Source organism: Octodon degus, unplaced genomic scaffold (assembly GCF_000260255.1).
Source record: "Octodon degus isolate 3935 unplaced genomic scaffold, OctDeg1.0 scaffold00062, whole genome shotgun sequence".
NCBI classification, from domain to species: Eukaryota; Metazoa; Chordata; class Mammalia; order Rodentia; family Octodontidae; genus Octodon; species Octodon degus.
The window spans coordinates 9,020,888-9,035,731 of record NW_004524638.1 but is presented as its reverse complement, the minus strand read 5'-3'; the positions used below and the strand labels follow the sequence as shown (position 1 = coordinate 9,035,731).

General features: G+C 38.2%; 1 non-coding gene and 2 pseudogenes across 1 annotated transcript; 1 reads left to right on the top strand and 2 right to left on the bottom strand.

Annotated features, from left to right (window-relative positions):
• Positions 1 to 1,354: 1,354 nt before the first annotated feature.
• LOC101570021 lies at positions 1,355 to 1,962 on the bottom strand (annotated as a pseudogene).
• A 1,272-nt stretch (positions 1,963 to 3,234) lies between these two features.
• Positions 3,235 to 3,882, top strand: LOC101581295 (annotated as a pseudogene).
• Positions 3,883 to 12,042: 8,160 nt separating this feature from the next.
• Positions 12,043 to 12,144, bottom strand: LOC111817581. Its single transcript, XR_002821742.1, has one exon. It is a non-coding gene; the product is annotated as a small nucleolar RNA U13 (small nucleolar RNA).
• Between the last annotated feature and the right edge of the window lie 2,700 nt (positions 12,145 to 14,844).

The window sequence follows — 14,844 nt, the reverse complement described above, 5'->3', positions numbered from 1 at the left end:
CCTCATGCTTGCCAGGCAAGGGCTGTTGTTCCTGATTTTACGGTGAAAGATTTAAGCTTGTCAACATGGCTATCATAAAGAAATCAACCAACAACAAATGCTGGAGAGGCTGCAAGGAAAAAGGAATCTTTTCCACTGCTGGTGGGAATGTAGACTGGTACAACCACTATGGAAATCAGTATGGAAACTCCTCAAAAAACTAGAACTGGAAATTCCATTCAATCTTGAAAACGTGGTAATATTCAATCATATGTCTCATCTTGCATAACTATATCTGATAATCTGAGCAACAGACTTGACCATAAAAATAGATAATATAAAAATCATTGTTAAAATCTGTCATGTATGTATTGTTATATGTTACCCTGTTTCTGTCTTTGGTTTTGTTTTTCTTACTCTTATTTTTACTTTTCAAAATAAAATAAAAAAATAATTTAAAAAAACCCCATAAAATTGTGTGCATTTAGTAGAATGTTTATTGTTGGTTTTCATAGATGTCTTATAAGATTGAGATAAAGACCATCTAGTCCAATTTTCTGCAGGTTTTTTTTTTTTAAATCATGAATGGGTATTGTCCTCTGCCTAATATTTTTTCTGTATCTTTTGAGTTGATCATGTTTTTTGTCCTTGACTCTGTTGATAGGTTGTATTACATGTATTGATTTGTGCATATTGAACCATCCCTTCATCTGTGGGATGGATCCTACTTGGTCATGGTGTATAATTGTTTTGATGGTTTGCTGCATTTTTTTTTTTTTTGTGGCTACTCCGCCCATCCTGGGGGTGGGGCTAACACAGCATGTGGTGCTGGGGATTGAACCACAGTCCCTGCGCTTGCCTAAGCAGGTGATTTAGACTGCTGAGCTATCTTGCCAGCCTCTGATTTGCTGCATTTTGTTTGCCAGCATCTTACTGAGCATTTTTGTATATGTTCATTAGGGAGGTTGGCCTGTAGTTCTCTTTCTTTGGTTTTGGTATCAGGGTAATATTTGCTTCCAGGAATGAATCTGAGTGTATTACTTCCCTTTCAATTCATTAAAGAGTTGGAGACATAGCAGTATTAGGTCTTTGAATTTCTTGTAGAATTCAGCAGTGAACCCATCAGGGCCTGGGCTCTAATTTGTTTAGTTTAATTTTTAATTACATCTCCTATTTCATTGACTGATACTGGTTTTATTTTCATTTTTTATACTTTTTATTTTTATTATTATTTTTTTTATACCTTCTTGACTAAGCTTTAGTAGTTCCTATGTGTCTAGGAGTTTGTCCATTTTTTCTTCATTTTTCATCTTATTAGAACACAAGGGTTTTTTTTCTGTGTACTAATTTTATTTATTTGAAGGAATTAAAGAACTTAAGTAGATGTCCTGATACAGTTTATAGAAAAGGTTAAGGTAGCCCCAATATGCTTGTGGTGACATGACCTTTCATTGTCACTGTTCCCCAGGGTATGCTTGTCAAAGAGGTACTCCACCATCCCGCACTAAGGGACTCCCATCTTGCACACGTTGGTCACACGGTCACCTAGCTCTTTGATGGCCTTTACTTGCTCCTCCAGGTGGTGAGTCTTACTGAAGTCACTCAAGTGGGGCCATTCTCATCAGTGGCCAGTCTGTGAAGCTCCAGGAGGGACTGATTCATGCTCTTCTCCAAGTGCAGCATACACTCTGTCCTGTTTAGCCTGTTCTCCCACTCATCACGGTCTGGTTTCTTGATATCCTGAAGGAAATCCGGCCACTGCGCTGGTTCTGCAGTTTCATCAGCTTCTCGGCATGTTCTCTCTGCTCGTGAGATTGGTGAAGAAAGTATGAAGTTCTTCAAAGCTATGTCATTGCGGTCAAAGCAGTAAGACATGGACAGGAGGAAGTAGGAGGCATAGAGCTCCAAGTTGATCTGGCAGTTGATGGCGACCTTTGGCATCCTGTGGTAGTTCTGTGCACCTGTGGGGTGAGGTGTTGGCATGATGGCAGCAGGTGAGGCTGAAGAGCATTGATGTTGGTGGTGGTGAGGGCTGGTGAGGGCCAGGTTCCATTCAAGCACTGTTGAAGCAGGAGACCATGGTGACTCAGGGTGGAGAACTACAATACAAGTTCTTGAGGTAGGTATAGGTGATCTTTTGGATTACTGCAGGATTCATTGTGATGTCACCCTTTTCATTCCTAATTGCATGGATTTGAGTCTTTCCTTTGTAAATAGGATTGACTAAGGGTTTGTCAATTTTATTTGATCTTTCAGAGTATCAACTCTTTGATTCATTGATTTTAGTTTCCATTGCATTAATTTCTGATCTGATCTTTATAATTTCTTCCCTTGTATGAACTTTGGGTTTGACTTCATCTTGTTTTTTTTTTTTTTTTTTTGTTTGTTTGCTGGAATTGGGGATCGAACTCAGGCCCTTGTGTTTGCCACGGAAGTGCTTATTCCACTGAGCCATCTCCCTGGCCCCAACTTCATCTTGTTTTTCTGGAAGCTTTGAACCCAGGACCTTCTAAATCTAGGCAAGAGCTTTACTATTGATTCACACCCCTAGCCTTTTTATCTAGAAGCCTGAGGTTCAACATTAAGTAGTTTATTTGAGCTCACTCTTTTCCTGATATGGGTATTCTCTGTTTAAATTTCCCTCATAGTATTGTAGGCAACCAAATTAGATAAAATATTATAGACAGTCAGATAGGAATATACCCTCTAAAGAATCAGTACAGAAAGACAGACACCCCTGCTCTGGGTTAGGCTTCAGGATAAAAGATTAAACAAATCCACCCACATACTTCCCTAAGGATAAACATGGGGAATTGATATTCTAAATAAGTTTCTATCATTTTGAGAAAGCCAGGAAGAGTCACTAACCCAACCCTCCTACAGGAAGAGCCCCTGTTCTGTATTCATGCCTGCTTGTTATGTGACTTGCTTCCTCATTTGAATCAGTTTTACCAGAGCAATTGTACTTATAATCTTATTGGTTGACCATAATTGTGTCCCATCTCATGCCCACCTTGAGATTTTTCATTTCCCTCACATGAGACCTGTGTCACATCATGGATTTGCTCTATAAAATTTAAAACAAACCAGAAGTTCTTGTGGTTTCTTTTAATATTGATTTCCAATTTCACTGCACTGTGATCCGATAATATGCCTGACAAAGTTTAAGCTTATTTGCATTTCCTTAAGCATGTTCTATGAGTAGTAAGTGGTCTGTTTTAGAGAACCTTCCGGGTTTCCTCAGCGCAAAGAATTATGAGCAGCAAAGTCTCCTGCGACACCCTGTACCAGGCGGTGCTCGAGGTCCTGCACGTGAACCAGCACAAGTGCCGGAAGTTTTTAGAGACTGGAGTTGCAGATCAGCTTGAAGAACTATGATCCTCAGAAGGACAAGCGATGCTCCGGCACCGTCAGGCTGAAGTCCACACCCCGCCCAAGATCTCCGTGTGCGTCCTGGGGGACCAGCAGCGCTGCGACGAGGCCAAGGCTGTGGACATCCCCACAGGGACACTGAGGCGCTGAAGAAGCTCAGTAAGAATAATAAACTGGTTAAAAAGCTGGCCAAGAAGTGCGATGCCTTTCTGGCCTCCGAGTCTCTGATCAAGCAGATCCATGAATTCCGGGACCAGGCCTCATTGGGCTGGCAAGTACCCTTCCCTGCTGACCCACAGTGAAAACATGGTGGCCAAAGGTAATGAAGTGAAGTCCACGATTAAGTTCCAGATGAACAAGGTCCTGTGTCTGGCCGTGGCTGTTGGTCATGTGAAGATGACAGATGACGAGCTTGTATACAACATCCATCTGGCTGTCAGCTTCCTGGTGTCACTGCTCAAGAAGAATTGGCAGAATGTCCGGGCCCTGTATATCAAGAGCAACCTGGGCACACCCCAGAGCCTCTATTAGGGCACATCCTAATAACTGTCAGTGCCACCAAAAAAAGGATAACCTTCCATGTGCAGCCAAGAAAAATGTATATTTGGAGGTTGTGGGGTGGAACGCTGTATAGACATCTATGAAACCCATTTGTTCAATGGTTTGGTTTAGTTCTAATATTTCATTGTTAATTGTTTCTATTTGTTCTATTTGTGACAGTGAGGTATTGAGATCCCCCAATGAAACTGAATTAGTGGTTATTTGATTTTTCATGTCCATTAGTGTTTGTTTTATGTAGTTGGGTGCACTGGTGTTTGTTCATTATATATTTATGATTGTTACATAGTGACCTTTTTTGTCTCCCTTAATTAGTTTTGCTTAAAATCCACTTTGCCTGCAAGTAGAATAGCTATCCCTGCTTTCTTTTCCTGGGTTTCATGGACTGTTGTTTTCTATCCACTGACTTTTAATCTATGAATATCTTTTATAATTAAATGTTTCTCATATGTGGTGTGTTGTTGGTTGTTGTTTCTTGATCCATTGCGCCAGTCTGTTTCTTTTGATGTGAACTGAGACCATTAATGTTGATGGTTATAGCTGCTATGTATTGACTTATCCTTGTCACATTATCTTTCTGTTGCTGGCTTCCTTTTTTCTGCTGTTTACTTGTGCACCTTGCCTGGTAGATTCATTCTGTTGGGGTTGTTGGAATTGTAGTCCTTGTATCTTTTTCTAGAATATTTTTCAGAACATTTTGCAGCACTGGCTTGGTGTTCATGACTTCTCTCAGGTGTTCTTTGTCATGGAAGCATCTTATTTCTCCATCAATTTTGACAGTTCTGTGGGGTACATAAGCTGGTTGGAGATTGTTTTGTTTTAGGGTTTGAAATACTTCACTCCAAGCTTTCCTTGGGGTGTGTGTTGAGAAGTTGGCCATGATTCTTTCTTTTATAAGTGATTTGTTGCTTTTCTCTAACAGCTTTTAATATTCAGTTATGTTGAATGTCTGGAATCTTGACTTGTTTGCTTTGCTGTAGCTCTTGTTGATCATGGCTAATTGGAGTTCTCTATTCCTCATTTATCTGTATATCAAATTGTTTTCCTCTGGCCATCTCAGGCTTGGTATACCAGGAAGAACAACAGGTTAAAACAGTTATGTTGCTTTGGCTAACATAGTACAATCAGCAATAATGCTAACATCAAACACAGCCTAGAAAATGACAAACTGAGGTGACTATCAATGTGCCACCTTTAAGGGTATGAGCTAGATTTGTGGGTATATAACAAAATTTAAAACAAACCAGAAAATTGTATGCAGTGAATAAGCCCTCATTTGACAATTTTACTCTCAAGGGGAAAAAATTTAAAAGGGGCTAGTGTGCAAGGTTCTCAGTTTGGTCCCCAGTACTACAAAAAAGGGGAGAAGGTTAGAAGGAAAAATAGAGAAACAGAAGAGGAAGAGATTAAAAGCAACACTGGAGGACAAAGGAAGATCACACAAACTTTGGGAAACTAAAGCAGAAGACAGGAGGGAACGAGAGAAGAAAGAAATAAGAACAGCAACAACCATAGAAAAACTAGAAACTGTTCATGCTTATAAAAGAAAAAAGCAATGAAGGAAGAAAAAAAGGGAGTGGCAGGAGGGGGGGAATAAACCATTCAAGGAACTTCAAGGTGTGTCTCTGTTTTCATTGGTGGGCAGAGTTCAGATCTGTGTTGATTAATCCCAGTAAAGTAGCAGTAGCTCTACAGCAGGGTAGTGGATAATCCTAGTGAGTGTAATTTCCCCTGCAGTTCAGGCTGGTTTCTGGCCGTGGGGCTGAAACCAGAGCTGTTTGGCCTGCAGCAGTCACTGTGCTTTCTCTGGGTTTGAACTTGGGGGCTACAGCTGGAGCCAGAAGTTGTTCTGAGTTCTGAGCTCAGTTGGTCCCTCTCCAAGATGGCTCCCAGCCACATGCCCTTTCCAGTGGGATGGCTGGCCCACACCACTCACTCACCACTGCAGTCCTCCACTCCGCTGTTCCCTTCCATTGGCATCTCTCTATGGAGACCTCTCAGGGGGAAACAATCACCATGTGTCTGCAGGTTTGAGCCACTGCTCCCACGCAGTGAGTTTGGGCTCTGGGAGAAGATGCTGCCTGCCACCACTTTCTTCTTTGTTGAAGTTTCTCTCCTCACTCTCCCTGTGAGCTTCGATTCTCTATCAGAACTTTTCTTCTATTCCTCACATTCCTATATCATATTCCTATATTCCTATATCCTATATCTATTTGGTGTCTAGACACCAAATCTTGGAGAGGCTTTCTCTGCTGCTCACCATTTTTCCAACTTCCATTTGTCTGAGTAATTTATTGTTCTTTTTATTTCTACTTCCTTTGCTGAGATACGTCACACATTTGCAAAACAGATTCATTGGTCATAGTCTGTGTTCTCTGGGGGCTTCCTGACTGTTTCTTTTATTTATTCATATAATAAAATGCACCCTGGGTAGGCTTTGATGAATACGTAGAGTCATGCCCACCCACAGCCCCCAGAGTAGAATAGTTTACTACCCTATGCATTTCCTTCATAGCTAGCCCTACCTGACTCCTAGAGACCAGAGATTCTTTTTTTCCATTTTATAATTTTAGCTTTTTGAGACTATCAATAAATGATAGAATAGTGCTATTTGTAGTCTTTTGAGTCTGGTCTCTTACCAGAATGTATTTAATTTCATTCGCATTGCATGAATCGGTACCTCATTCCCTTGTATGGCAGAGATTTCCAACCTATGATTCAAGGTTGTTTCAAGGCTTGTTTATCACCTTACATTCATATATAGTTCTTTAAATGTAATTTATTGGGGTTGGGGAGATGGCTCAGTGGAATAAGCGTTTCCCTGACAAGCACAAGGGCCTGAGTTCAATCCCCAGTTCCGCAAAAAAAAAAAAAAAAGTAATTTATTTTGCTTGGGTAAATACCTAGGAGTGTGATTGGTGAGTCAGTGGAAGGTACACTGTGTATTTGTAATAAGCTTCTGAACTGTTCTAAAAGTGACTATCATTTTGCCTGTTATCAATAATCAGAGTTACTGTTGCGTTGTTATATTCTTGTGGTTGAAACGCTCATGTCTATGGTGAAAAGTGATGTTGAGCATCTTTCCATGTATTTATTTTCTATCCATTTTATCTTTTGGGGGAATTGATCAGACCTTTTACCCATATATTAAAATTTTTGTTGTTTTTGATATTTAGCAATTCAGTAAGTATGTTCTGAACATGAGATGTTTATTTGGTATCTGTTTTAAAAATATTTTCTCTAGATTTTTTTTTTTACTCTTAGTCATATGGTAGCTTCTAAAGAGTATTTTAATTTTCTATTAAATCCAGCTTATTAAGTTTTAAAAAATGGATGTACTTGTTTATACTTTTATCTATAACTCATCACCAAATTTTCTCATGCAAAGTTTCCTGTTTTCTTCTGTAAAATTCTTGAATTTTATGTGTAGATCTTGATCATTTTGAGCTAATTTTTGTGTATACTGTGAGACATGTGTGGATATTTTTTCTGCATATGGACATCCAGTACCTATGACACTATTTCTTGTAAAGGCTGCTCCTTTTCACTGAATGGTCCTCACACTATTAGCAAAGGTGTGCTGAGAAATCTGTAAAGTTGTTGCTTCTGTGTGAATGCGGAATGACAGAAGATGGAGCATAAAACATTATTTGGAGTGAAGGTAATTTTCTATAGGTGGATTATGATGGTGTCCATCTCTAAATTTATCAAAAATTGTTGCATTCCCCATGTGAGTTTTGTCATGTCATGGCTTGTGTCTAGATGTTTCCCCAAAGCCTCATGTGGTCATAAGGTGGGGCTTTTCAGAGATGGCTGTGTGTAGGGTGTGTGATTACTAAATCACTTTACTGATTGATTTAACACAGTTGTGTGGATAATGGATAGGCCCACCCTAGATGTGAGGGGTAACACCTAAAAAGCAGGTAGCCTGGGTGGAGTATATGGGAAGAGAAAGGGGGTGCTGCTGGTAGTCTTTGAAGATGGCATGCATGTTTCCCTGATAACCCACACCTACTGCTCTTTAATATGAGCTGGGTCGAGACAGGACAAAGAGCCAACGCTCCACATTGTTGACTGGGATCAAGCCTCGAGATAGAGGCTTCCTGGGACTTGAAAGATTACACATCAGGGCTGAAGCACCAGACCCCAAAATATTAGATACTATCACAATTGTGTAATGCAAATTACTTTTTCTGCATATTGCAGAGATAAATGAGGCCTCCTACCTAGCGCAGCTCATAGTGTTCACCCACTTCCTGAAATTCTCAGTCACTCATCCTCAAGCCACTCCTCCTTCATGACTGAATAAAACCCAGGTTTAGCCCTGGGTCGAGGCCTTGGTTCCAGATAGCTATCATCATGGTTGGACTTAGGATCCCTTGGCTGTCCATAATTATAAATATGCTTTAGTGGCTGTATTCTCACTGTGGATTGCACTGGAAGTGGTAGACTGGAAATAACTTGATAGGATTCCAATAACTTATCCATGCAGGATTATAAATATAAATTTTCTAGACTGAGGTGAGGACCAGGAAGGGCTATCTTCCTTATGTCCTCTTTTCTCCCATCCCAGTTGTTTCCTTTTGAGCATTTTCTTTCCCTTTCACAGTGTCTATTGTACGTTTTGGGTCTCATTGGCCTTTTCAGTTTCTTGCACTAGGGAGACATTGTGATGTTTATACATGTGGATCTGATTTATTTCACTCATGAGTGTGGTCTCTAGTTGCATCCATTTACCTATAAAAGCCTCAAGTTCATCCTCCTTTATAGCTAAGCAGTACTCCATAATATAAAAATATCACATTTTTAAAATTTGATCTTCCATTGATGGGGATTTTACTTGTTTCCAAGATTGAGCTATGACAAATTGCACTGCTATGAACGTGGAAGCATATATATCGCTGTGGTATGATGTTTTTAATTCTTCTGGGAAGATACCCAGAAGGGAAATAGCTGAGTCAAATGAGAGCTCTAATCCTAGTTTTTATTTTATTTTATTGAGAAACAAATAACAAGGAGACAGTTTCAAAACTGATTAATAGGACAATTTCAATAATTAATACATTGCACATTGTTATCTTCTTAGTGGTTATCCATAGTACAAGATGCAGACAGAATATCCTGTCCAAACACTATTAGTACAAATCTTTCTTCTCATTGAATTAAGTTAAAGTAGCTGTATATCTATCCTAACTATTCTGTATATACAGATACAAAATAGTCCTTCCTTTGTATCCCCTTTTTTTGTTTAGTCCTGTCAGAGATGGGTATTCCATTGACATCAATACTGTAAGTGCATGAATTCAGCAAAACAGTCCAACACAGTCCAGCAGTCCACAATAGTAGTGGATTATCCACAGAAATTGTTGACTTGAGCTTTTCACAGCTCAGCATATTAATATGGCTTTACTTTATATACCTCGTTTTTAAACTTTTCTGCTGGATGATTAAGATCAAAATAAAACAAGACCTATATAATAAGAAAAGTAACTTTTGTATCTGATAAGGTTATTCAAGTACCCTTAGGATTTATTCTGTAACCCTGTACTGCACTTTGTAAATCCTTTGTCAGTGTCAGCCATGTGGATGAGTCACGGCCATTGCTTGACCAATTTGCTCTCTGTGAAAGCCTGAGAGAATGTTTTCTCTCCATGTGACCCTCCTTAGGCACACTCTACATCATCAACCATGTTGCTCTGTGGCCCTATAATCTCCTTGATCAAAAAATTAGGGACACAACTGAGTTACACGATGTTATAGGTTCTTCTATGTTCTGAGTCTTCACTGACCTTGAAATGCTAGGGTCAAAATGTTGACTGTCCTTGCAGCCCTTCTATTTCTCTAATTTTTGGTCTGCAAACTTAGGTTGTTTGGAAGAGAAGCTTATTATTACGGTTTAACATCACTATCTGTCTGAATATGAAACTCTTAGGCATAACATGGAACAGGTATTGTCCATCAAGTATTGATATGTTAAACTTTAAGTCCCTACAGAATATCAAGATAAAAAGTTTAAAAATGAATGGGGGCCAGGGAGATGGCTCAGTGGAATAAGCGCTTCCCTGGCTAGCACAAGGGCCTGAGTTTAATCCCCGGTTCCAAAAAATAAAATAAAATAAAAAATGAAAAATATTTAAAGAATATGAATAAACAATTACATATTTTTACATAGAAATTTAGAAATATGACCATATACAGCATTGTAGCAGGACGGTCTTGTGACTTTTTTTGAATCCTAGTTTGTTGAGGTATATCCACACTGCTTTCAATAATGGTTGCACCAGTTTGCACTCCCACAACAATGGAGGAGTTTTCTTTTTTCCCTACATCTACTTCTACATTTGTTATTCATTAATTTCTTGATCATAGCCCTTTTTTGCTGAAGTGAGATGGAATCTCAGTGTTATTTTAATTTGCATTTGTTGGATAACCAATACATTGAACAATTTTTCATGTATTTATTTGCCATTTATATATTTTTTTAAAATGTATTTTAGTACCGGGACTACAGGGTCTCACTGCACAGATTGGACTCATAGTGATCCTCCTGTTTTCAGCCTCCCAAGAACTGGGATTACAGGTGTGCACTGCAACACCCAGTCTCAGCCGTCATCTCAGCATGCCCCATGGGCAGGACTGGCACGACATGCACGGGATCGAACCCCAGTCCCTGGATCTGTCTAAGCATGTGCTTTGGTCTGCTGAGCTATTTGACTGGCTCCCCCCATTTCTATTTCTTCATTTAAGAAATGCGTTTTCATTTCAGATGCCCATTTTTTGATTTGGTCTTTGAATTTTGGGGATTTGGATTTTTAGATACTTTATATGCTCTAGATAGAAGTCCTTTGTCTGAGGGACAGTTGGCTAAAATATTTTCCCAGTTTGTGGGTTTTCTATTCACTATGTTGGTGATTTCTTTTGCTGTGCAAAAACATTTTAATAATATGAGATCCCAGTTGTTGATTCTTTGAAATATTTCTGGTACAGTTTGGCTTTTGTTCATGACCTGTCTGCCTTCCCCAATGTCTTCAAGATTTCTACCTACTTCCTTTTCCAGTAAATTTAGTGTTTCTATTTTAATATTAAGATCTTTGATCTATTTTAACTGTAGTTTAGTACATGGTAATACACATGGGCTTAGTTTTTTCCCAGCATCATTCATAGAAGAGGCCATCTTTCTTCCAGGGAAAATGTTTGGCTCCTTTGTCAAAGATGAGGTGCATGAGTGTGTTTGTATTTGTGCCTGCATTTTCTAACCTGTGCCATTGATCCACAGGTCTTTCAAAAATTATTTATTTTTTTACTTCAAGTCTTGGTGTGATGCCTCCTGTCTTGTCTTTGTTGTCCAGGATTGCTTTTGATATTCTGAGTCTCTTCTGGTTCCCTATGAATTTAAGGAATGTTTTCTCTAGATAAGTGAGGTATGCTAATGGTATTTTGATTGGTGTTCCATTAAATCTGTATAACAATTTTTGAGAGTATGGCCATTTTTCATAATGTTGTTTCTTCCTATTCATGAGCTAAGGAATATTTTTTCATTTTCTGACATTCTCTTCAATGTCTCTTTTCAGAGTACTGTGTTTTTCACTGTACAGATCTTTTACTTGCTTTGTGAGATTGGCTCATAAGTATTCATTTTTTTGATGTTATTATGAAAACTGTGGTTTCCCTAATTTCTTTCTCAGTAAGTTTGTACCTTGTGTACAGGAATGCTATTGATTTTTGAGTTAACTCTGTATCCCACTACACTACTGAATTTGGTTATTAAATCTAGAAGCCTTTTGTGAGGTTTTTTTGGGTCTTCTACATGAGATGTCATGTCATCTACAAATAATGATAATTTCACTTCATCCTTTTCAATTCTTTTTATTTTTCTCTCTTGTCTAATTGCTCTGGCTCATGTTTCCAGAACAATATTGAACAATAAGAGTGTGATAGTGGGCACCCTTGTCTTGTTTCTGATTTTAGAGTAAAAGATTTCAGTTTTCGTTCACTTAGTGTGATGTTAGCTGGTGATTTGTCATAGTGGCTTTTACCAGATTGAGGTAAAGCCATCTATTCTGATTTTCTCTAGGGTTTTTATCATGAATAAGTGTTGGACTTTATTTTTTACTTTTTATTTTTATTTTTTTATGTCAGACAGGTAATGTGCCCATGTCATAACAAGGTTTGGGGGAGGCACATCTCATGCAGAAGGCATGAACACCTAATCATCATGCTCATGAACCGAAGGATCAAGTGTTGGACTTGATCAGAAGCATTTTCTGCATCTATTGAGGTGATCATGTCATTTCTGTCTTTTACTCTGTTGATATGGTGTGTTACAATTATTGATTCTCATATATATTGATTCTCATATGCATTCCTGAGATTAATCCTTCTTGATGATTTTTTGCACTCTGTTTCCTAGTATTTCACTGAGGATTTTTGCATCTATGCTCCATTAGGGGGATGGCCTGTAGTTCTCTTCATTGGTTGCATCTTTGTTTTGTTTTGGTATCAGGGTAATGCTCCAGGAATGAGTTTGGAACATTGTTTCCCTTTCAGTTTCCTTAAAGAGTTTTGGGAGTGTTGGTTGGTGACTTCTATCTGTTGTTGTTCTTGGAATTTTGCTTATTTTTATCTTTTTCTAGTCTATATTTCAGTAATCATTACAAGGTTGGTTTGGTGGTCATGAATTTCTTCGGTTGCTCTTCAATGTGGGAGCATATTATTTCTCCATTAATTTTCTTTTTGTGTATATTTAACACAGGGACTACAGGGCTTAATACAGATTAGACTCACAGTGATCCTCCTGTTTTCAGCATCCCAAGCTGGGATGTTACAGGTACCCGCCTCCATGCCCCGTCTCCATCACTACCTCAGAATGCCCTGGGGGTGCGGCTGATCCATTAATTTTCTTTTTTAAAAATTAATTTTATTGAGAAAGAAATAGCAATGAGACAGTTTCAAAACAGGTTAGTAGGACATTGACAATAATTAAACATTGCATATTATTGTCTTCATAGTAGTTATTCATAGTACAAGATGCAGACATGATATCTTGTCTAAACACTATTAGTACAAATCTTTCTTCTCATTGAACTAAGAGAAAGTAGCTGTATAACTATCCTAACTGATTTGTGTGTGTGTGTGTGTGTATATATATATATATATATATATTTTTTTTTCACTACAAAATGGTCCTTTATTTATATCCCCCTTTTTTGTTTAGTTTTGTCAGGGATGGGTATTCCACTGCCATTCAAATATTGTAGGTGCATAAATTCAGTAAAATAATCCAATATAGTCAGTCCAGTAGACCATAATAGTAGTGGGTTATCCACAGGACTGGAAATGTCAAAAATTATTGACTTGAGCCTTTTACAGCTTAGCATATTAATATGGCTTTACTTTTTATACCTCATGTTTATACTTTCTGCTGGATGGCTAAGACCAAGATAAAACAAGGCCTATATAACAAGAAACGTAACTTTTGTGTCTGGCAAGGTCAGTCAAATCCCCTCAGGATTTACCCTGAAACCATGTACAGCAGTTTGTAGATCCTTTGTCAGTGTCAGCCATGCGGATGAGAATGTTTTCTCTCCATGTGACTCTCCTTAGGCATGCTCTACATCATTGATCACTTTTCTCTATGGCCCTATGATCTCTTTTTTTTTAAAAAGCAACTTTTATTGGGGTCTTTATGTTCTCACATGGTTTCAGTTACTGTCAAGTATCATTGTATTCCATTCTGCAGTATCCCTTTCAATATTTTCTTGCAGGGCAAGTGTACTGGTGACATGCTTCTTCAACTTTAGTTTCCCTGAAATTTCTTAATTTATTCCTTAGTTTTTTGAAGCCTATGATCTCTTTGAACAGAAAATTTGGGACACCACTGAGTTACAGTACAGGTTCTCTTATGTCCTGAGTCCTCACTGACCTCGAAGGCCTAGGGCCAAAATGTTGGTTGTCCTTGTAGCCCTTCTTTTTCTCTAATTTTTGGTCTGAAAACTTAAGTTGTTAACTCTTCAGAAGAGAGGCTTAATGATATTATCACCCTACAACATAAGCAGTTGAGCTTAACATCACTATCTGTTTGAATATGAAATGCCTTAGACATAACATGGAACGGGTATTTTTTAATAATCATTGATATGCTAAACTTTAAATCCCTGTTGAATGTGAAAAAATAAAAAAGTAAAAAACAATTACACATTTTTACACAGAAATTTAGAAATCTAACCATATACAACATTGTAACAGAATAGTCCTACAACTTTTTGTCACTTGTTTTCCTTTATTACCTTTTTTTTGAAACAAACATTTACTCAAGAGAGAGTATAGTAGTAATTGATATGACATTAGAAGCAGTACGCATTTAGAAGACCAGAATGACAGGCATTCCAAGCACGGCCTTAGTATTTTACATTGCTATTCTTGGTTTAGTTGCTTAGTTCACAGGTATCAGCATATATAGTTAGTCAGGGTGATAATCCTACCAATTAACTGCTAGTTCCAAAAACCTGATGGAGATTCTCAGGACCATTGCCTTAACCATCTTGTGTATATTAACGCATGGTTTTGTCCCTGCCACGTTTCCTAGCTTTTTTCCTTGCCCTCTCTTTGTTGTTTAATCCTTAATCTCTAGCTTTCCATTTAGTTGTGTTATACCTTTCAATTTTTATTTCTTCTTTTGAGTTCTTACATTAGGGAGAGTATACAATATTTACACATGATTCATTAATTTTCAAATATAGTTTTGGGGGCCAGGGAGATAGCTCAATAGAATAGGTACTTTCCTAGCAAGCACAAGGACCTGAGTTTAATCCCTGGTTCTGCCAAAAAACAAACAAACAAATAAACACAAAAACATAAAAAGGGAAACAAACAAACAAGCAAAAATCAAATATAGTTTTGTAGGGCACATCAATCTTGGTTGGAACTTATTTTCTT